This window comes from Delphinus delphis, chromosome 1, assembly GCF_949987515.2.
Source record: "Delphinus delphis chromosome 1, mDelDel1.2, whole genome shotgun sequence".
Lineage (NCBI taxonomy): Eukaryota > Metazoa > Chordata > Mammalia > Artiodactyla > Delphinidae > Delphinus > Delphinus delphis.
The window spans coordinates 100,773,198-100,795,960 of NC_082683.1; positions in this window are offsets into that span (position 1 = coordinate 100,773,198).

Genomic DNA, 22,763 nt, shown 5'->3' on the forward strand with positions numbered 1-22,763 from the left:
TCTCTCAACGTACACTAAGTTAACAACTATTACATTAAAAGTTTTCTAGCTCACATATTAACAAATTGAAGGATAAAAACCATATGATAATCTCAATAGAGGCAGAAAAAGCTTTTGACAAATTTTAACACCCATTTATGATAAAAACTCTCCAGAAAGTGGGTATAGAGGGAACCTACCTCAACATAATAAAAGCCATATATGACAAACCTGCAGCCAACATCATTCTCAATGGTGACTAACTGAAAGCATTTCCTGTAAGATCAGGAAGAAGACTCTCACCACTCTTATTCAACATACTTTTGGAAGTTTTAGCCACTGCAATCAGAGAAGAAAAAGAAATAAAAGGGATCCAAATTGGAAAAGAAGAAGTAAAACTGTCACTGTTTGCAGATGACATGATACTATACATAGAAAATCCTAAAGATGCCACCAGAAAACTAATAGAGCTAAGCAATGAATTCAGCAAAGCAGCAGGATACAAAATTAATGAACAGAAATCTCTTGCATTCCTATACACTAACAAAAATCAGAAAGAGAAATTAAGGAAACACTCCCATTTACCATTGCAACAAAAAGAATAAAATACCTAGGCATAAACCTGCCTAAGGAGGCAAAAGACCTGTAGAAAACTGTAGGACACTGATGAAAGAAATCAAAGACAATACAAACAGATGGAGAGATATACTCTGTTCTTGGATTGGAAGAATCAACATTGTGAAAATGACTATATTACCCGAAGCAATTTACAGATTCAATGAAATCCTTATCAAATTACCAATGGCATTTTTCACAGAACTAGAACAAGAAATTTTATAATTTGTATGGAAACACAAAAGACCTTGAATAGCCAAAGCAATCTTGAGAAAGAGAAATGGAGATGGAGGAATCAGGCTCCCTGACTTCAGACTATACTACAAAGATATAGTAATCAAGACAGTATGGTACTGGTACAAAAACAGAAATATAGATCAATGGAACAGGATAGAAAGCCCGGAGATAAACCCATGCACATATGGTCACTTTTTCTTTGACAAAAGAGGCAAGAATATACAATGGAGACAAGACAGCCTCCTCAATTAAGTGATGCTGGGGAAACTGGACAGCTACATGTAAAAGAATGAAATTATAACACCTCCTAACATCATACACAAAAATAAACTCAAAATGGATTAAAGACCTAAATGTAAGGCCGGACACTATAAAACTCTTAGAGGAAAACATAGGCAGAACACTCTTTGACATAAATCACAGCAAGATCCTTTTTTACCCACCTCCTAGAGTAATGGAAATAAAAACAAGAATAAACAAATGCGACCTAATGAAACTTCAAAGCTTCTGCACAGCAAAGGAAACCATAAACAAGACAAAAAGACAACCCTCAGAATGGGAGAAAATAGTTGCAAATGAAGCAACTGAGAAAGGATTAATCTCCAAATATACAAGCAGCTCTTGCAGCTCAATATCAAAAAAACAAACTACCCAATCCAAAAATGGGCAGACCTAAATAGACATTTCTCCAAAGAAGACATACAGATTGCCAACAAACACATGAAAAGATGCTCAACATCACTAATCACTAGAGAAATGCAAATCAAATCTACCATGAGGTATCACCTCACACCAGTCAGAATGGCCGTTATCAAAAAATCTAGAAACAATAAATGCTGGAGAGGGTGTGGAGAAAGGGGAACCCTCCTGTACTGCTGGTGGGAATGTAAATTGATACAGCCACTATGGAAAGCAGTATGGAGGTTCCTTAAAAAACTAAAAATAGAACTACCATATGACCCAGCAATCCCACTCCTGGGCATATACCCGGAGAAAACCATAATTCCAAAAGATACATGCATCCCAATGTGCACTGCAGCACTATTTACAATAGCCAGGACATGGAAGCAACCTAAATGTCCATCAACACATGAATGGATAAAGAAGATATGCACATATATACAATGGAATATTACTCAGCCATAAAATGGAATGAAATTGAGTTATTTTTAGTGAGGTGGATGGACCTAGAGTCTGTCATACAGAGTGAAGTAAGTCAGAAAGAGAAAAACAAATACCGTATGCTAATGCATATATATGGAATCTAAAGAAAGGTACTGATGAACCTAGTGGCAGGGCAGGAATAAAGATGCAGACGTAGAAAACGGACTTGGGGACACAATGGGGGAAGGGGAAGCTGGGATGAAGTGAGAGAGTAACATTGACATATATACACTACCAAATGTAAAATGGATGGCTAGTGGGAAGCAGCTGCATAGCACAGGGAGATCAACTTGATGTTTTGTGATGACCTAGAGGGGTGGGATAGGAGGTGTAGGAAGGAGGCTCACGAGGGAGGGAATATGGGGATATATGTATACATATAGTTGATTCACTTTGTTGTACAGCAGAAACTAACATGACATTTTAAAGCAATTATACTCCAATAAAGATGTGGGAAAAAAAGTTTTCTAGCTCTTTTAATAGTATCTGAGATTTTTGTACAATCTGTTTATTAGCTATATCGCAAATATAGTTTATTAGATTATCATGTTTAATTAAGTCAAAACTAATTCTTCAGGCCTACCTACCACAGGTGATATGATGTGTGTATTAAAAGTATGGCGTTTGTTTGGCTGACTAAGTTTGGAGTCCTTGCTCTGCCATTCAGGTTCTGAATAACCTCTCTGTGGCTCAGTTTTCTGGTGTGTAAAATGGTGATAATTATAAATAGAAAAAAATGAGTTAACAGACATTTTGAAGTGTATCTAGCACAAAGCAAGTGCTAATAATTATCTCTCATTTTTATTAATAAAATCAATGTTATGAATGCCCTTGATAGGTGGGCGTTCAGTGGGTTTTAATGAATTTGACTCACTACATGAAGGTGAATTCAACAGGGACAAGGAAAAAGGAGGACTTGTACTCTAGATGTTCCCTAGCTCTAAACTGGCCCCATGGACTCTCTCCATCCTCAGAAGCCTCCTTCCTGTCCTGGGAGTAGCTGAAATGTCAAGAGAACCCATATTGCCGGGCTAATGCCTGCAATAGCCATTATTATTATGCACCTGCCTATCCCAGGTCCTTTGAAAACAGAAGTTAACTTGGAGGCTGCAGTTCCTACAAATGGACACGTGAGGGCCACCCAAGGCAGCTCTGGTCAGTAATAGGTGGTCACAGTCTATGAAAGACCATGTTGGCATGGAGCATTGGTATTTTGGTGCCAGCTCTACTGATTGAGTGTTCTTTGCCTCGCTAAGGTCTGCATTTGCTTTGTAGGACTCAGGGAATGGTATTTGGTACATGGAAGTCAAGGCAGCCTAGCTGGCAGACCAAACAAGTAGATGAACCCAAGGATGGCCACCTAGCAGTAGCCATCTGTGGTGCCCAGGACCCAGAAAGAGGGCATGAGTGTAACATAGTCTGACACTCCAGGAACCTTGTGGCAGAAGGAAGATAATGATGCCTAGGGAGGTGGAAATTTTTGTCTAATGAACTTGATTCCTACAACCTTGATAAACCTGCTTACTAGTTCCAGTAGCATTTACTAGTTCCAGTAATATTTTTGTAGATTCCTTACAATTTTCTGTATAGATGATCATGTCATCTGTAGATAAACACATTTTTACTTCTTCAATCTCTATGCTTTTTTCCCCTTTTTATCGCCTTGTTACACAGGCTAGTATTTCTAATATAACATTGTATACAAATGGTGAGAGTGGACATCCTTGCCTTTTTCCCAATTATTTCACCTTAAGTATGATGTTAGATATCTTTTATCAGATTGAAGAAGTTCATTGTATTACTAATTTGCTGGAAATTTTTATCATGAATGAATGCTGATTTTTCTCAAGCTTTTTCTGCATATTTTGAGATGAACATATGGTATTTCATTTTTAGTCCGTTGACATGGTGAATTACATTAATTGATTTTCCAGTATTAAACCAACTTTGCATTCATGGGATAAACCCCATTTGGTCATGACATATTATCCTTTTTATATATTATTGGACTTGATTTGCTAAAATTCTTGTGAAGAATTTTTGCATCTCGACATTTTTTGAGAGATGTTGGTCTCTAGTTTTCTTAGTCTGTAGTGTTTTTGCCTGGTTTGCCATCAAGGTTATGCTGGCCTTATAACATTAACTGAGGAGTGTTCTCTCAACTTTTGGAAAGACTTTGTGTTAAATTGGTATTATATCTTTCTTAAATGTTTGAGAAAATTTACCAGTGAAATAATCTGGGAATGAAGTTTTCTTTGAAGTAATATATTTAATTATGAAATAAATTTATTTGATAAATATATGGCTATTTAAAGTTACTATTTCTTCTTGAGCTTCTTGAAATATGTAGTATTTCAATTACTGAGAGAAAGGTGTTGAAATTTTCAACTATAATTATAGATTATTGATTTCTCCTTTTAAGTCTGTCCGTGTTTGTTTCGTATACTTTTAAGTTTGTTTTTATGTGCATACACTTTTAGGATTGCTTTTTTGTTCTTGATGACTTCACCCCTTCATCATTGTAAAGTGTTCCTTTTTATTCATAGAATATTCATTGCTCTGAAGTTTCCTTTGATATTCATATAGCCACTACAGCTTTCTTCTAATTAATGTTTTCATATTTTATCTTTTTCCACTCTTTTGTCTTTATCTGTCTGTATTTCTGTATGTAAACTGGGTTACATGTAGACAGAATACAGTCAGTCTTGATTTTTTAATCAAATCTGATCATCTTTGCTTTATAATTTGAATGATTAACCATTTACATATATATCTTTAATTGAAGTATGGTTGATTTACAGTATTTTAATTGAATATTATTGACTTACAATAATATGCTGTTACAGGTGTACAGCATAGTGATTCAGTTTTTTTGTAGGTTATATTCCATTATAAGTAATTGCAAGCTATTGGATATAATCCCCTGTGCTATACAGTAAATCCTTATTGCTTATCTATTTTACATATAGTAGTTTGTATCTGTTAATCCCATACACGTAATTTGTCCCTCCCTCCCTCCCCTCTCCTCTTTGATAACCATAAGTTTGTTTTCTTTGTCTGTGAGACTGTTTCTGTTTTGTATATAGATTCATTTGTATTATTTTTTAGATTCCACAAGTGATATCATTTTTGTGTTTCTCTGACTTCACTAATAAAATATTCTCTAGGTCCATCCATGTTGCTACAAATGGCAATATTTCTTTATTATAGCTGAATAATATTCACTGTATATATATATACCCACACACACAATCGTCTGTTGATGGGCACTTGGATTGCTTCCATGTCTTGACTATTGTAAATAGTGCTGCTATGAACATTGGGGTGCATGTATCTTTTGAATTAGTTAAACCATTTACGTTTAATATAATTATTGATGCACTTGGGTTTAATTTTACCATCTTGCCATTTATTTTCTATTCCATCTGTTCTTTGTTCCTTGTTTTCTCTGTTTCTACAGGCATACTTTGGAGATATTCAAGGTTCAGTTGCAGAGCACTGCAGTAAATAAGGTATCAAAACAAAGTGAGTCACACAAATTTTTTGGTTTCCCTATGCATATAAAAGTTATGTTTACATTCTGCTATAGCCTATTAAGTTTGCAATAGCATTATGTCTAAAAAATAATGTATACACTTTAATTTAAAGACAATGCTGTTGGAAAAATGGTACTGATAGATTTGCTTGACACAGGGTTGCCACAAACCTTCAATTTGTAAAAAATACACTGTGAAGTGCAATTAAGTGAAGCACAGTAAAATGAGGTAAGCCTGTATTTTCTTTTGGATTATTTTAGTGTTGTCATGATTCCATTTTATTTTCATCATTGGCTTTTTAAAAAGTAACAGACTTTATTTTTTAGAGTAGTTTTAGGTTCACAGTAAAACTGAATGGAGGGCTTCCCTGGTGGCGCAGTGGTTGAGAGTCTGCCTGCCGATGCAGGGGACACGGGTTCGTGCCCTGGTCTGCAAAGATCTCACATGCCACGGAGCGGCTAGGCCCGTGAGCCATGGCCGCTGAGCCTGCGTGTCCGGAGCCTGTGCTCCGCAATGGGAGAGGCCACAACAGTGAGAGGCCTGCGTACCGCAAAAAAAAAAAAAAAAAAACAATGGAAAATACAGAGATTTCCCATATGCACATGGTCCCACGCATGCTTAATCTCCCCCTCAGTTAACATCCTGTATCAGAGTGGTACATTTGTTACAACTGATGAAGCTTTATCAATTCATTATTGCCATCCAAAGTTCATAGTTTACATTAGGGTTTACTCTTGGTGTTCTACATTCTATGGGTTTTGACAAATGTATAATGACATGTACCCAACATTATCATATCGTACAGAATATTATCACTACCCTACAAATCCTCTGTGCTTTGCCCATTCATCCCTCCCTCCCCCAACCCCTGGTAACCACTGTTCTTTTTAATGTCTCCATAGTTTTGCCTTTTCCAGAATGTCATTTAGTTGGAATCATACAGTACGTAGCCTTTTCAGACTGCCTTCTTTCACTTAGTAATATGCATTTAAGGCTCCTCCATAACTTTTCATGGCTTGGTAGATCATTTCTCTTTAAGTGCTGAATAATTTTCCATTGTCTGAATGTACCATGATTTGTTTATCCTTTCACCGCTTGAAGGCCATCTTGGTTGCTTCCAAGTTTTGGCAATCATGGATTAAGCTTCTATAAACATCCATGTGGAAATTTCTGTATGGACACAAGCTTTTAACTCCTTTGGGTTAATACCAATGAGCATGATTGTTGGATCTTATAATAAGAGTCATGTAGTTTTGTAATAAACTGCCAATCTATCTTCTAAAGTGGCTGTATCATTTGTATTCACACCAGCAATTAATGAGAGCTCCTGTTGCTCCACATTCTTGCCAGCATTTGGTATTGTCAGTGTTCTGGATTTTGGCCATTCTAATAGGTGTGTAGTGGTATCTTTTTTTTTAATTTGCGATTCCCTGGTGACATATAATGTGGAACATCTTTTCATATGCTGATTTGCCATCTATATGTCTTCTCTGGTGGGATGTCTGCTCAAGTCCATTTTTAAATCAGGTTGTTAGTTTTCTTATCATTGAGTTTTAATATTCTTTGACTATTTCAGATAACAATGGTTTATCTGATATATCTTTTGTAAATATTTTCTCCCAGTCTGTGTCTTCTCATTCTTTTGAACTATTGCCTTTTTAGCTATATTTTATTTTTTGGTGGTTGCTCTAGGATTTTCAATATACATCTTTAACTTATCATAGTTTACCTTCTAATAATATTATAGCACTTTACATATGGTATAAAAACCTTACAGAGGGCTTCCCTGGTGGCACAGTGGTTGAGAGTTCGCCTGCCAATGCAGGGGACGCGGGTTCGTGCCCCAGTCCGGGAAGATCCCACATGCCGCGGAGCGGCTAGGCCCATGAACCATGGCTGCTGAGCCTGCGCGTCTGGAGCCTGTGCTCTGCAACGGAGAGGCCACAACAGTGGGAGGCCCGTGTACCACAAAAAAAAAAAAAAAAAAAAAAAAACCTTACAGAAATACATTTCCATTCCCCATTCCTGTCCTTTATTCTGTTCTTGACATACAATATACTTCTACATGTATTACAAACACCATAATGTATTGTTAATATTTTTGCATTAAGCTGTCAGTTGTCTTTTTTAAAGTTAATATGTGAAATTCACATAATAAAAATAAACCTTTCAAAATGAACAGTTCTGTGGCATTTAATACATTCACAGTGTTGTGCAAGCACTGCCTTTATCTGGTTCAAAATAATTTCATCACCCCAAAAGGATACCCTTTACCCTCTAAGTTGTTATTCCCCATTTTCTACTCCCCCAGCTCCTGGTAACCACCAGTCTGCTTTCTGTCTCTATGAATTCTCCTGTGTATTTCAAATAAGTGGAATCATACAATACGTGATTTTTTGTGTCTAGCTTCTTTCACTTCAGTTGTTTTTTACACATGTGTAGTGAAGGAAATTAACTATATTATTAGTTTATTATTCCTTAGCTACCACAGATTAATTTGCTAATGATCTTTTATTGATTTTCGCATATAACAATACTGTGTTATTGTGAGTACAGTTAATACTGCTCATATTATTTAGCCAGAGAAATAATATCTAATTACCAAGAGGTTATATAAAGTAACAAAAATAGAGTGAATGATATTATACTAAGGGCTAGAAAAATAAGTTTTGATATATAGGAAAAAAACCTTGGTATTGATCCTACTTTATAACACTATAAATTTTATTACAGAAAATGTTAGCAATTCCTATTAACATTTATATATGACCTTAATTTTAAAAATGTTTTGAAATGGATGGGACAAGCTTGCATAAATTCATATAAATCTGTCATATTAGGGGCTTTAACTGGTTACCAAAAGAAAGCAGCAAATTGACATATTTTTTATACATATTAAATCAAAATTGTCTCTTCGGAGCTTCAAGATAATAAAATTATCAATATGCCCATTAGGTCCAGCTCTTCTTGCTCTCAGTTATCTGTATTGTTTAAGAAAAGAGGGTTAAAAGGAGTTTAATAAACAAATAGATTTTGTTTCAAATTGCAGACTATTGCAATTTGATTCTTATAGATAACTCAGAGTTCAGATGAATAAACTGATGTTTAAAAAAATATCTGTTGCATAGGATTTTAGAATTTTATGGAACTAGAGCATGTTGCAAGCTAGAAAAGTACACTCTTTGAGGAGGGGAAAGTATTAGTAAATCTGATCCATATTCCAATGTCATTCCTCTGCTTAGTTAATTGGAGATTGTGGATGGCTCTTTTTACCTTTGAAAGTGAGTTAAAATTTTAATGTCATGAAAAGGATATTAGGAAACTTGGATTTTAGCCTGGCTTTTACTGTAACTATTTATAGAACATTGAAGCAGTTAATAACCTCTCTATGTATTGAATTATACACTCTGAGATTAGCTCTATATGTTCACTTATTTATGTGTTCAATAAATATTTATTTAACATATAGTATATACAGTAGGCTGGTTTGAAGTCTGAGGATATAGTGATGACAGATGAGCCCCTCCATTTATGGTGTTTACATTCTCTTTGGAAAGGGAGAAACAGAGAAAAGTGTGTAAACAAATAATACAATATCAGAAAGTTATAAATGCTATGAAGAAAGTACAAGATAATGGGGTAAAAAGTGATGGGGGCAGTGTAAGACACTAGATTTAGTTGTCAAGGAAGACTTTTCTGAGGAAATAATTTTTAAGCTGAGATAATGAGGAAGCCATTTGGAGATATGGTGAAAGAGCTCTTCATAATGAACAAACAGCAAATACAAAGCCCTGCTGCAAGAAAAGTTTAGAATGTTCAAAAGAACATAGTAAAAGGAAGAGTGAAAGAGTGGTACAACATGAATCCAGATAAGGCACAGATTAGTGAAAGAGTGGTACAACCTGAATCCAGATAAGGCACAGGTCGTTTCTATCTACTGAATTTTTAAAAACAGCTTTGTTGGGGGTATGATTGACATACAATTAACTGCATGTATTAGTTTCCTAGGGCTGTTATAAAATAGTACCACAACTGAATGGCTTAAACATCAGAAATGTATTATCTCAGAGTTATAGAGGCGAGAAGTCCAAGATAAGATATTGGTAGGGTAGGGTCATGCTACTCTGAGTGCTGGGAAAGGATCTGTTGTAGGCCTGTCTCCTAGTTTCTGCTAGTTCCTTGTGGCAAGGAACTCCAGTCGTCACATGGCATTCTCCCTGCTCATGTGTCTGTATCCAAATTTCCCCTTTTTATAAGGATACCAATCATATTGTTTTAGGGGCCTAACCTACTCCATCTTAACTAATTTCGTCTGCAATGCCCTATCTCCCAAATAAGATTGCATTCTGAGTTACTTGGGGTTGGGACTTCAATGTATGAATTTTGGGGGTACTCAATTCAAACCATAATGGTGCATATGTTTAAAGAGTATAATTTGATAGGTTTTGACATATGTATATCCTATGAAATCATCACAATCAAGATAATGAACATATTCATCACCCCTAAAAAATTTCCTCTGCCCCTTTGTAATCCTTCTCTTCTGCTCTTCCTCGCATTTCCCCATCCCCAGTTAGTCACTAATTGGCTTTTGCTCTAATGATTAACTTGTATTTTCTAGAATTTTATATAAACAGAATCATATGGCATGTACTTTTTTCGGTCTGGCTTTTTCACATAGAATAATTATTTTTATTGAGGTAACATTGGTTTATAACATTGTGTGTTTCATGTGTACAACATTATGATTCGGCTTCTGAATACACAACAGTGTGCTCACCACCAAGAGTCTAGTTTCTATCTGTCACCATGCAGCTGACCCCCTTTACCCATTTTGCCCTGCCTCCAATCCTCTTTCTCTTCTGGTAGCCACCAATCTGTGCTCTGAATCTATGTGTTTGTTTTGTTTTGTTTATTTTGATTTTTAAAAGTATTCCACATATGATTGAAATCATATGTTATTTGTCTTTCTCCACCTGACTTATTTCACTTAGCATAATACCCTCAAGGTACATCCATGTTATTGCAAATGGCAAGATTTCATCTTTTTATGACTGAGTAGTATTCCATTTTATATATATATCACATCTTCTTTATTTATTCATCCATTGATGGGCACTTAGGTTATTTCCATATCCTACCTTTTCTGAATAATGCTGCCATGAACATAGGGGTGCTTATATCTTTTTGAATTAGTATTTTCGTACTCTTCAGACAAATATCTAGGAATAAAATAGATGGATCATATAGTTTTATTCTTAATTTTTTGAGGAATCGCCATATTGTTTTTCATAGTGACTGCACCAATTTACCTTTCTACTAAGTGTATGACAGTTCTGTTTTCTCCACATACTCTCCAACACTTGTTATTTTTTTCTCTTTTTGATAATAACCATTCTGATGGGTGTGAGGTGATATCTCATAGTGGTTTTGATTTGCATTTACCTATTAATTAGTGATGCTGAGCATCTTTTCATGTGTCTGTTGACTATCTGTATGGGAAAATGTCTATTCAGGATCTCTGCTTATATTTTAATTGAGGTGGGGTTTTTTTGATGTTGAGTTGTATGAGTTCTTTATACTTTTTGGATATTAACCCATTATCGGATATATGATTTACAGATATCTTCTCCCATTTGGTAGGTTGTCTTTTAGTTTTGTTGATGGTTTCCTTTTCTGTGAAGAAGCTTTTTAGTTTGACATAGTCCTGTTTGTTTATTTTTGCTTTTGTTTTTCTTGCCTGAGGAGACATATCCAGAAAGATATAGCTAAGACCAATGTCAAAGAATATGCTGCCTGTGTTTTCTTCTAGGACTTTTATGGTTTCAGGTCTTACATCCAAGTCTTTAATCCATTTTGAATTAATTTTTGTGTACGGTGTAAGATAATGGTCTAGTTTCATTCTTTTGCATGTGACTGTCTAGTTTTCCGAACACCATTTATTGAAGAGGCTGTCCTTTCTTCATTGTATGTCCTGCACTTTTGTTTGTTGGGGCGTTTTTGATTACTGATTCCATCTCCTTATTAGTGATTGGTCTCTTCAGATTTTCTATTTCTTTATAATTCAGTGTTGTTAGGTTGTATGTTTCTATGGGAATTTCCCATTTTGTCTAGGATGTTTAGTACTTTGGCCTATAATTGTTCATGGTAATCTCTTATGTTCTTTTGTATTTCTGTGATATCAATTGTAATATCTCCTCTTTTCTGATTTTATTTATTTAAGTTTTCTTTTTTCTTGGTTAGTCTAGCTAAGGGTTTGACAATTTTGTTTATCTTTTCAAAAATTGAGCTCTTATTTTCATCGGACTTTTCTGTTGCATTTTTAGTCTCTATTTCTTTTATTTCTGCTCTGATCTTTGTTATGTACTTCCTTCTACTAACTTTGAGGTTAGTTTGTTTTTCTTTTTCTAGTTCCTTGTGGTATAAAGTTATGTTGCTTATTTGATATCTTTCTTGTTTCTTAAAGTAGGCATTTATTGCTATGAACCTCCCTCTTGGCACTGCTTTTGCTGCATCATATAATTTGGTATGTTGTATTTCCAGTTCCATTTGTCTCAAGGTAATTTTTTAATTTCTCTCTTGATTTCTTCTTTGACCAATTGGTTATTCAGTAGCATGTTTTTAATCTACTCATATTTGTGAGTTTTACAGTTTTCTTCTTGTAATTGATTTCTAGCTTCATACCATTTTGGTTGGAAAAGGTGCTTTATATGATTTCAGTCTTCTTAAATTTATTAAGACTTATTTTGTGACCTGACCAAAAACGCCCCAACAAACAAAAGTGCAGGACATACAATGAAGAAAGGACAGCCTCTTCAATAAATGGTGTTCGGAAAACTAGACAGTCACATGCAAAAGAATGAAACTAGACCATTATCTTACACCGTACACAAAAATTAATTCAAAATGGATTAAAGACTTGGATGTAAGACCTGAAACCATAAAAGTCCTAGAAGAAAACACAGGCAGCATATTCTTTGACATTGGTCTTAGCTATATCTTTCTGGATATGTCTCCTCAGGCAAGAAAAACAAAAGCAAAAATAAACAAACAGGACTATGTCAAACTAAAAAGCTTCTTCACAGAAAAGGAAACCATCAACAAAACTAAAAGACAACCTACCAAATGGGAGAAGATATCTGTAAATCATATATCCGATAATGGGTTAATATCCAAAAAGTATAAAGAACTCATACAACATATGATTTATCCTGGATAATGTTCCATGTGTGGTTGCATTGGATAAAATAGCCACCTTTCGTAGTCTGTAATGAGTGGTTTCATGTAGGAGATGGATTTATTGTTCAACCCTGCCCTAGCTTTTGGTTGTCTCTCAAACCTTTTTGAGTGTCCAAACAGCTTAATTTATTCTTAGTTGCTCCTAGTAGTTGGGGGCTGGGGGGTGCAAAGGCCTGTCATGTCCCAAACAGGAACATCTCACACAGCACCTAGATTCAGGCTAGTTGGAAGCCAGACCCTCAAGCAGCAGTTTTTATGGTATGCAAATATAATAACAATTGTTTTAAAATTTTGATGTTTATGTATAGAAATACAACCGATTTTTGTATATTAATCTTGCTGAACTCTATTAGTTTATTAAGTTCTATTAGTTTTTTTAGATTCAATAAGGTTTTATATATAATCATGCTTTTTGTGACTAAAAATGTTACTCCTTCCTTTCCAGTCTCAATGCCTTTTTGTGTTTCTTACCTTATCCCCAGTGCACTGTTAAATAGAAGATATGGGAACAGACATTCTTGCCTTTTTCACTGTCTTCAGGGTGAAGCATTCTATCTTTTGATATTAAGTATGATGTTAGTCATAGTTTTTTTGTTGATGCCTTTTATTAAGTTAAGTAAGTTTCCTTCTATCCCCAGTTTGCTGATAATTTTGTCAGGAATAGAGTTTGGATTTTGCCAAACGTTTTTTGTGTGTGTGCCTTTATTGAGGTGATCATATAGTTTTTATTGTTTAGTCTGCTAGTATAGTGTATTTTTTTCTGGGCCCCTTGCCTTCAGGGGTACAGTTACACATAAATTTGGAATCTCAAATTTGTTCCACAACTCAATCATTTAGTGTTCATTTTTTTTCAGTCCTTTTACCTCTGTAATTTATTTAGAATAGTTTGTATTGCTATGTATTTAACTTTACTAATCTTTTTCACTGTAATGCTTTATCTGCTATCAACCTACTTCAGTGTATTCTCATCAGAAACAATGTTGTTTTTATCTTTAGAAGTTCAATTTGGACATTTTATATCTCCATGTCTATACATGTTTAGTTTTTCCTCTAACTACTTGAATATATAAAAGTTAGTTATAATACCTTTTTCCAACTTTATTTATTAAGGAGTAATTGACAAATATAATTGTATATGTTAAAAGTATACAACATGATGATTTGATATACATATACATTGTGGAATAATTACCAAGATCAAGATAATTAATATATCCATCATCTAATACAGTTAGCTCTTTTTTTGTCTGTCATGAGAATGCTTAGTATCTACTCACAGAAACTTTCAAGTTTACAATACCCTATTATTAACTATAGTCACCATGACACACATTAGAACCTTGGAATTTATTCTTCTTGTAATTGAAAGTTTATATCCTTTGGCCTACATATCCTTATTTTCCCCTAAACCCAGCTCCTGGAAATAAACATTTTATTCTCTGTTTCTATGAAATCAGCTTTTTTTTTCTATTTGGCTTCCATATATAAGTGATACCGTACAGTATTTGTCTTTGGCTTATTTCACTTAGTACATCCTTTAGGTTCATCCATATTGCTGCAGAAGGAAGAATTTTCTTCTATTTTATGCCTGAATAATAATATTCCAGTGTGTGTATGAGTGTGTGTGTGTGTGTGTGTGTGTGTGTGCATGTAAGACATCTTCTTTATCCATTCATCTGTTGATAAGCACTTAGTTTGTATCCATGTCTTGGTTATATGAATAATGTTGCCATGAACATGGGAGTACAGATGCCTCTTTGAGATTCTGATTTCATTTCCTTTGGATATATAACCAGGAGTAGGATTACTGGCTTATATGGTAGTTCTAATTTTATTTTTTTGAGGAACTGCCAAACTGTTTTCCATAATGCTTGTACCAATTTACATTCCCACAACAGTGTATAATGGTTCCATTCTCTTCATCCTTGCCAACATTTTTCATCTCTTGACTTTTGGATAATAACTTTTCTTACAAGTATGAGGTGATATGTTATTGTGGTTTTGATTTGCATTTTCCTAGTGATTCCTGATGTTTAGCACCTTTTTGTGTACTTACTGGCCATCTGTAAGTCATCTATGGAAAAATGTCTATTCAGATCATATGTCCATTTTTAAATTGGATTATTTGGTTTTTTGCTATTGAACTATAAGAGTTCTTTTATTTTATTTTTTACCATTTTCCCCCAGCTTGAAGTACAAATGATAAAAAATTATATATATTTAAGCTGTACAACATGATTTTTGAAGCAGTACAATGTGATGATTTAATGTATGTATAAATTGTGAAATGATTACCACAGTCAAGTTAATTAGCACATCCACCACCTTACATAGTTATCATTTGTGTGTGTGTGTGGTAAGAACACTAAAATTTACTCTTGTAGCAAATTTCAAGTCTATAATACAGTATAATTAACTGGATTAATTATTATTAACTATACTGTACATTAGATTCTCCAGGACTTATTCACCTTATAACAAAAATCTTATACTCTTTGACCAACATCTCCCAATTTTCCCCAACTCTTAGTCCCTGGAAACCACCACTCTACTCTCTGCTTCTATGAGTTTGACTTTAAAATTTTATTATTTTTTTTTAATTGAAGTGTACATGATTTACAATATTGTATTACATTCAGGTGTACAACATGGTGATTCAATATTTTTATAGATTATACTCCATTTAAAGTTATTACAAAAAAATGACTATATTTCCCTGTGCTGTACAACATATCCTTGTTTCTTATTTATTTTATACATAGTAGTTTGTGTCTCTTAATCCCATACCATTATATCACCCCTCTGCTCTTCCCTATCTGTACTGGTAACCACTAGCTTGTTCTCTATATCTGTGAGTTTATTTCTGTTTTTGTTGTATACATTTGTTTATATTATTTTTTAGATTCTACATATAAATGCTAACAGAGTTTTGTCTTTCTCTGTCTCACTTATTTCACTAAGGATAATACTCTCTAGGTTCATCCACATTATTGCAAATGGCAGAATTTCATTCTTTTTTATGGCTGAGTAATAGTCCATTGTATATATACTACATCTTCTTTTTACATTCATCTCTTGATGGGCACTTAGGCTGTTTCCATATCTTGGCTATTGTAAATAATGCTGCTATGAACATTGAGGTGCATGTATTTTTTTGAAATAGTGTTTTCATTTTCTTTGGATATATACCCATCAGTGGAATTGCTGGATCATATGGTAGTTTTATAAGGAAGCTCCATACCGTTTTCCATAATGGCTGTACTAATTTACAACCCCACCAACAGTGTACTAGGGTTCCCTTTTCTCTACAACCCTGCCAACACTTTTTATTTGTAGACTTTGATGATAGCCATTTTTTTTTTTTTTTTTTTTTTTTTTTTTTGCGGTACGCGGGCCACTCACTGCCATGGCCTCTCCCGTTGCGGAGCCCAGGCTCCGGACGCGCAGGCTCAGCGGCCATGGCTCACGGGCCCAGCCGCTCCGCGGCATGTGGGATCTTCCCGGACCAGGGCACGAACCCGTGTCCCCTGCATCGGCAGGCGGACTCTCACCCACTGCGCCACCAGGGAAGCCCGATAGCCATTTTGATAGGTATATTGTGATATCTCATTGTGGGTTTGATTTGCATTTCTCTGATGAGTAATTATGTTAAGCATTTTTCCATGTCCTGTTAGCTACCTGAATGTCTTCTTTGGAAAAATATCTATTCAGATGTTCTACCCATTTTTAAATTGGGTTGTTTGATATTGAGTTGTATGAATTTTTAAATAAATTTCGGGTATCATCCCTTATGGGTCATATCATTTGCAAATATTTTCTCCCATTCAGTAAGTTATCTTTTTGTTTTGCTGATGGTTTCCTATGCTGCACAAAATCTTTTAAGTTTAATTAAGTTCCATTTGTTTATTTTGCTTTTATTTCTTTTGCTTTTGGAGGCAGATCAAAAAAAAATATTGCCATGATGTCAAAGAGTGTTCTACCTATGTTTTCTTCCAGGAGTTGTATGATTTCAGGTCTTACATTTAGCTCTTTAATCCATTTTGACTTTATTTTTTTTGTATGATGTGAGGAAATGTTTTCATCTCATTCTTTTACCTGTACCTCTCCAGTTATCCCAGCATCACTTATTGAAGAGAATGTCTTTTCTCCATTGTATATTCTTGTCTCCTTTGTTGTAGATTAATTGACCATGTGTGTAGATTTGTTTCTGGGCTTTCTATTCTGTTCCACTGATCTATATGTCTGTTTCTGTGCCAGTACCATACTGCTTTTTATGACTGTAACTTTGCAGTATAGTTTCAAATCAGGGGGCGTTTTTAGTTTGATGTAGTCCCACTAATTTCTTTTAGCTTCTGTTGACTGTGCTTTTGGAGTTATATCCAAAAGACCATTGCCAAGACACAAATCAAGGAGATTTTCCTGTATGTTTTCTTCTAGGAACTTTATGGTTTCAGGTCTTATGTTTAAGCTTTAATCCATTCTGAGTTAATTATTGTGAGTGGTATAAGATAGGGGTCCAGGGCTTCGCTGGTGGCACAGTGATTGAGAGTCCGCCTGCCAATGCAGGGGACACGGGTTCATGCCCCGGTCCAGGAAGATCCCACATGCCACGGAGCAGCTGGGCCCGTGAGCCAATGCTGCTGAGCCTGCGTGTCCGGAGGCTGTGCTCCACAACAGTGAGAGGCCCGCGTATCACAAAAAAAAAAAAAAAAAAAGATAGGGGTCCAGTTTCATTTCTTCACATGTAACTGTCCACTTTTCCCAACACCATTTACTGAAGAGGCTGCCTTTTCTCCATTGTATATTTTTGCCTCTTTTGTTGTAGATTAATTGACCGTAAGTGCACGGGTTTATTTTGGGGTTCTCTGTTCTGTTCCATTGATCTGTGTATCTGTTTTTGTGCCAATACCATACTGTTTTTATGACTACAGCTTTGCAGTGTAGTTTGAAATCAGGGAACATGATGCCTTTGGCTTTGTTCTTCTTTCTCAAGATTGTTTTAGCTATTCAGGGTCCTTTGTGGTTCCATACAGTTTTAGGATTATTTCTATTTTTGTGGAAAATGCCATTGGAATTTTGATAGAATTTGCATTGAATCTGTAGATTGCTTTGGGTATTATAGACATTTTAACAATATTAATTCTTCCAGTCCATCAACACAGCATATCTTTCCATTTTATTTGTGACTTCCTCAATTTACTTCATCAGTGTTTTTATAGTTTGCAGTGTACAGGTCTTTCACCTCATTAGTTAAATTTTTCCTAAGTATTTTATTGTTTTTGATGCTATTTTAAATGGGTTTGGTTTGTTAATTTCTCTTTCTGTTAGTTCATTGTTAATGTATAGAAATGTGACTCACTTTTGCATGTTGATTTTGTATCCTGCAACTTTACTGAATTCATTTATTAGGTCTAACATTTTTTTTTTTTTTTTGGTGGTGTCTTTAAGGGTTTTGTGTATAAGATTATGTAATCTGCAGAGATCACTTTACTTCTTCTTTTGCAATTTGGATGCCTTTATTTCTTTTTTTCCCTAATTGCTGTGAGTAGGACTTCCCTTACTATGTTGAATTAAGGCAGTAGTGAGCCTGCATGTCTTGCTTTCATCTTGGAGGAGAAGATTTTTAACTTTTCACCACTGAGTATGGTGTTTGCTGTGGACTTATCATATATGGCCTTTATTATGTTGAGGTACCTTCCTTCTATACCTTACTTGTTGAGATTTTTTATCATGAAATGACATCGAATTTTGTTGAATATATTTTCTATTTCTATTGAGATGATCATATGCTTTTTATTATTCATTTTGTTAATGTGGTGTATTGCATTGATTTATTTGCTCATGTTGAACTATCCTTGCATCCCAGGGATAAATTATGCTTGATCGTGGTACATGATCCTTTTAATCTGTTGTTGAATTTGGTTTGCTAACATTTGTTTAAAATTTTTGAATCTATGTTCATTTAAGAGTTTAACCTATAGTTTTCTTGTCTTTTTTTTAGTTTTATAAAAATCTTTATTGAGATATAATTAACAATTAATGGCACATATTTAAAGTATTCAATTTAATAAGTTTTAAAACCATCATGATATCAAAATAATGAACATATCCATATCCACCAAAATTTTGCTCATATTCTTCATAATCTCATCCTCTGTCTCTCCCCTTGTCCCCAGGAAACCACTGATGTACTTCATGTACCATAGGTTAGTTTGAATTTCATAACATTTTATACAAATGGAGTCATAAAGCATGCACTCTTTTTTGCTTGGCTTCTTTACCCAGAATAATTATTTTGAGTTTCATCTATGTCTAACATCAATAGTTCATTCATTGTTATTGCTGAGTAGTATTCTATTATATGGTTATACCACTGTTTACTCATTCACTTGTTGTTGGACATTTGGGTTGTTTCCAGGGTTTGGATACTACAAGTAAAGCTGCTAAAACATCTGTATACAAGTTTTTGTGTTGGCATGCACTTTTATTTTGCTTGGAAAAAGAGCTAGCAATGGAATGGGTAGGTCACATGGTATGTTTATGTTTAACTTTTTAAGAGACTTCAAAATATTTTCAAAAGTGGTCACCATTTTATATTCCCATCAACAATGTATAAGAGTTCTAGTCTTCCACATCTTCAGTAGCACTTGGTATGTTCAGTCTTTTTAATTAAGCCATTCTAATGGAGGCATAGTAGTATCCCATTGTTTTTGTTGTTTGTTTTTTAAATTTTTTATTGAAATATAGTTGATTTACAATGTTGTGTTAGTTTCAGTTGTACAGCAAAGTGATTCAGTTGGGGCTTCACTGGTGGCGCAGTGGTTGAGAGTCCGCCTGCCAATGCAGGGGACACGGGTCTGTGCCCCGGTCCTGGAAGATCCCACGTGCTGTGGAGTGGCTGCGCCCGTGAGCCATGGCCGCTAAGCCTGCGCATCCAGAGCCTGTGCTCTGCAGTGGGAGAGGCCACAACAGTGAGAGGCCTGCGTACCGAAAAAAAAAAAAAAAAAAAAAGCAATTCAGTTGTACATATACATATATCCACTCTTTTTTAAGATTCTATTCCCATATATGTCATTACAGAGTATTGAGTAGAGTTCCCTGTGCTATACAGCAGGTTCTTATTAGTTATCTATTTTATATACAGTAGTGGGTACATGTCAATCCCAATCTCCCAATTTATCCGTCTCCCCCCTTTCCCCCCTTGGTAACCATAAGTTTGTTTTCTACATCTGTGACTCTATTTCTGTTTTGTAAATAGGTTCATTTGTACGATTTTTTTAGATTCCACCTATAAGCGATAGCATATGATATTTGTCTTTCTCTGTCTGACAACTTCACTCAGTATGACAATCTCTAGGTCCATCCATGTTGCTGCAAATGGCATTATTTCATTCTTTTTTTTTATTCTTTTAAAGATGTTGAATTGTTTATATTTTCTCAGCTTTGGAACTCTATAACAAAAGCTATAACATTTAAATTTAATTCAATAAGTGAATTTGTAATTAGTGTTAAATAAACTACTATGCTCTAAAACTTAACATACTAACTGTGGTCATTTGAGAACAAACCACAATATGCATAATGCATTTTAGTATTTCTAAATTAAAAAGAGACTTGAGATGGGTAAAAAAGAAATAGTACTACCGTATTTACATTTTCCTGACTGTTCATATTTAATTATTCCTCCAAATTAATAGGTCCATCTTAACTCCATGTGAATTTCAGCATAAGTTGCACTATTTAGCTACTAATGGGGAATATTAGACCATTAGAACTTGGATTAGCTTTATCCTATTGGTGATGGTATTCTCCTGATTGCTTCTTGGCATTGTAACAGAGTAAATTCTTTGTAATTAATTTTTGTTTTTGTTTTTGTTTTGTTTTGTTTTGTTTTTTGTGGTACGTGGGCCTCTCACTGTTGTGGCCTCTCCCGCTGCGGAGCACAGGCTCCAGATGTGCAGGCTCAGCGGCCATGGCTCACGGGCCCAGCTGCTCCACGGCCTGTGGGATCTTCCCGGACCAGGGCACGAACCCGTGTCCCCTGCATTGGCAGGCAGACTCTCAACCACTGCGCCACCAGCGAAGCCCTGTAATTAATTTTTATTGGAGTATAGTTGCTTTACAATGTTGTGTTAGTTTCTACTGTACAGCAAAATGAATCAGCTATACATATACGTATATGTGTATGTATATACATACATATGTATATACATATTTTTTATATATGTATATATAAAAATCCCTCTTTTTTGGATTTCCTTCCCATTTAGGTCACCACAATGCATTAAGTAGAGTTCCCTGTGCTATACAGTATGTTCTCATTAGTTGTCTATTTTATACATAGTATCAATAGTGTATATGTGTCAATCCCAATCTCCCAATTCCTCCCATCTCCCCCTTCCCCCCTTGGTATCCATACGTTTGTTCTCTACGTCTGTATCTCTATTTCTCCTTTGCAAATAAGATCATCTATATCATTTTTCTAGATTCCACATATATGCATTAATATATGATATTTGTTTTTCTCTTTTTGACTTATTTCACTCTGTATGACACTCTCTACGTCCATCCACGGCTCTACAAATGACCCAATTTTGTTCCTTTTTATGGCTAATATTCCACTGTATATATGTACCACATCTTCCTTATCCATTCCTCCATTGATGGACATTTACGTTGCTTCCATGTAGCATTATTTACAATAGCTAGTTTTCTTGTCTTTAGTGTCCTTTTATGGCTTAATAGCAGTGTAATGCTGACCTCATAAAATGAATTTTGAAGTTTTCTTTCCTCTTCAATTATTTGAGAAGAGTTTGAAAAGGATTGGTATTCATTCTTTTTAAAATGGAATTCACCAGCAAAGCCATCTGGTCCTAGGCTTTTACTTTTGGGAGATTTTTGATTAATGATTCAATCTCCTTACTCATTATTGATCTGTTCAGATTTTCTATTACTACATGATTCAATCTTGGTAGCTTGTAAGTTTCTAGGAATTTATCCATTTCTTCTAGGTTATCTAATTTGTTGCTATGTAATTATTTATAGTCTCTTATGGTACTTTGTATTTCTGTTGTCAGTTGTAATGTCCCTTTTTTCCTTTATAGTTTTATTTGAGTTATCTCCCTTTTTTTCTTTGTGAGTCTAATTAAAAGTTCGTCATTTTGTTTATGTTTTCAAAAATACCCAACCCAGTTTCATTGGTTTCTATAGTCTGTCTAGTCTCAATTTCATTTATTTCTGCTCTAATCTTTATTATTTTCTTCCTTCTGCTAACTTTGGGCTTAGTTTATTCTTCTTTTTATAATTCCTTGAGGCATAATTGTAGGTTGTCTATGATACCTTTCTTTTTTCTTAATGTAGTCATTTGTAACTCTAAACTTTCCTCTTAGAACTGGTTTTACTACACCCCATAAGTTTTAGTAGATTGTGTTTCTATTTTCATTTGTTTCAAGACATTTTCTCATTTCTTCTTTGACTCATTGGTAGTTCAGGAGTATATTGTTTTAATTTCCACATATTTGTAAATTTTCCAGTTTTCCTATTATTGATTTGTATTTTCATACTATTGTTGTCAGAAAAGTTGCTAGATATAATTTCAGTCTTCTTAAATTGTTAAGACTTGTTTTGTGACCTAACATATGATCTATCCTAGAGAATGTTCCATGTGTGCCTAAGAAGAATGTACATTCTGCTGCCATTGGAATTAATGTTGCATATATGTCTGTTAGGTCTGTGTGGCCTAAAGCATATTTCAAGTCTACTATTTTTGTGTTGATTTTCTGTCTGGGTAATCTATCCGTTATTGGAAGTGGGGTATTTAAGTCCCCTATTGTTATTGCATTGCTGTTTATTTCTGCCTTCACATCTGTTAATCATTTTTTAATATATTTAAGTGCTCCAATATTGAATACATATATATTTATAATTGTTATAGCCTCTTGATGAATTGACCCCTTTATCATTATTTAATGGCCTTCTTTGTCTCTTGTTACA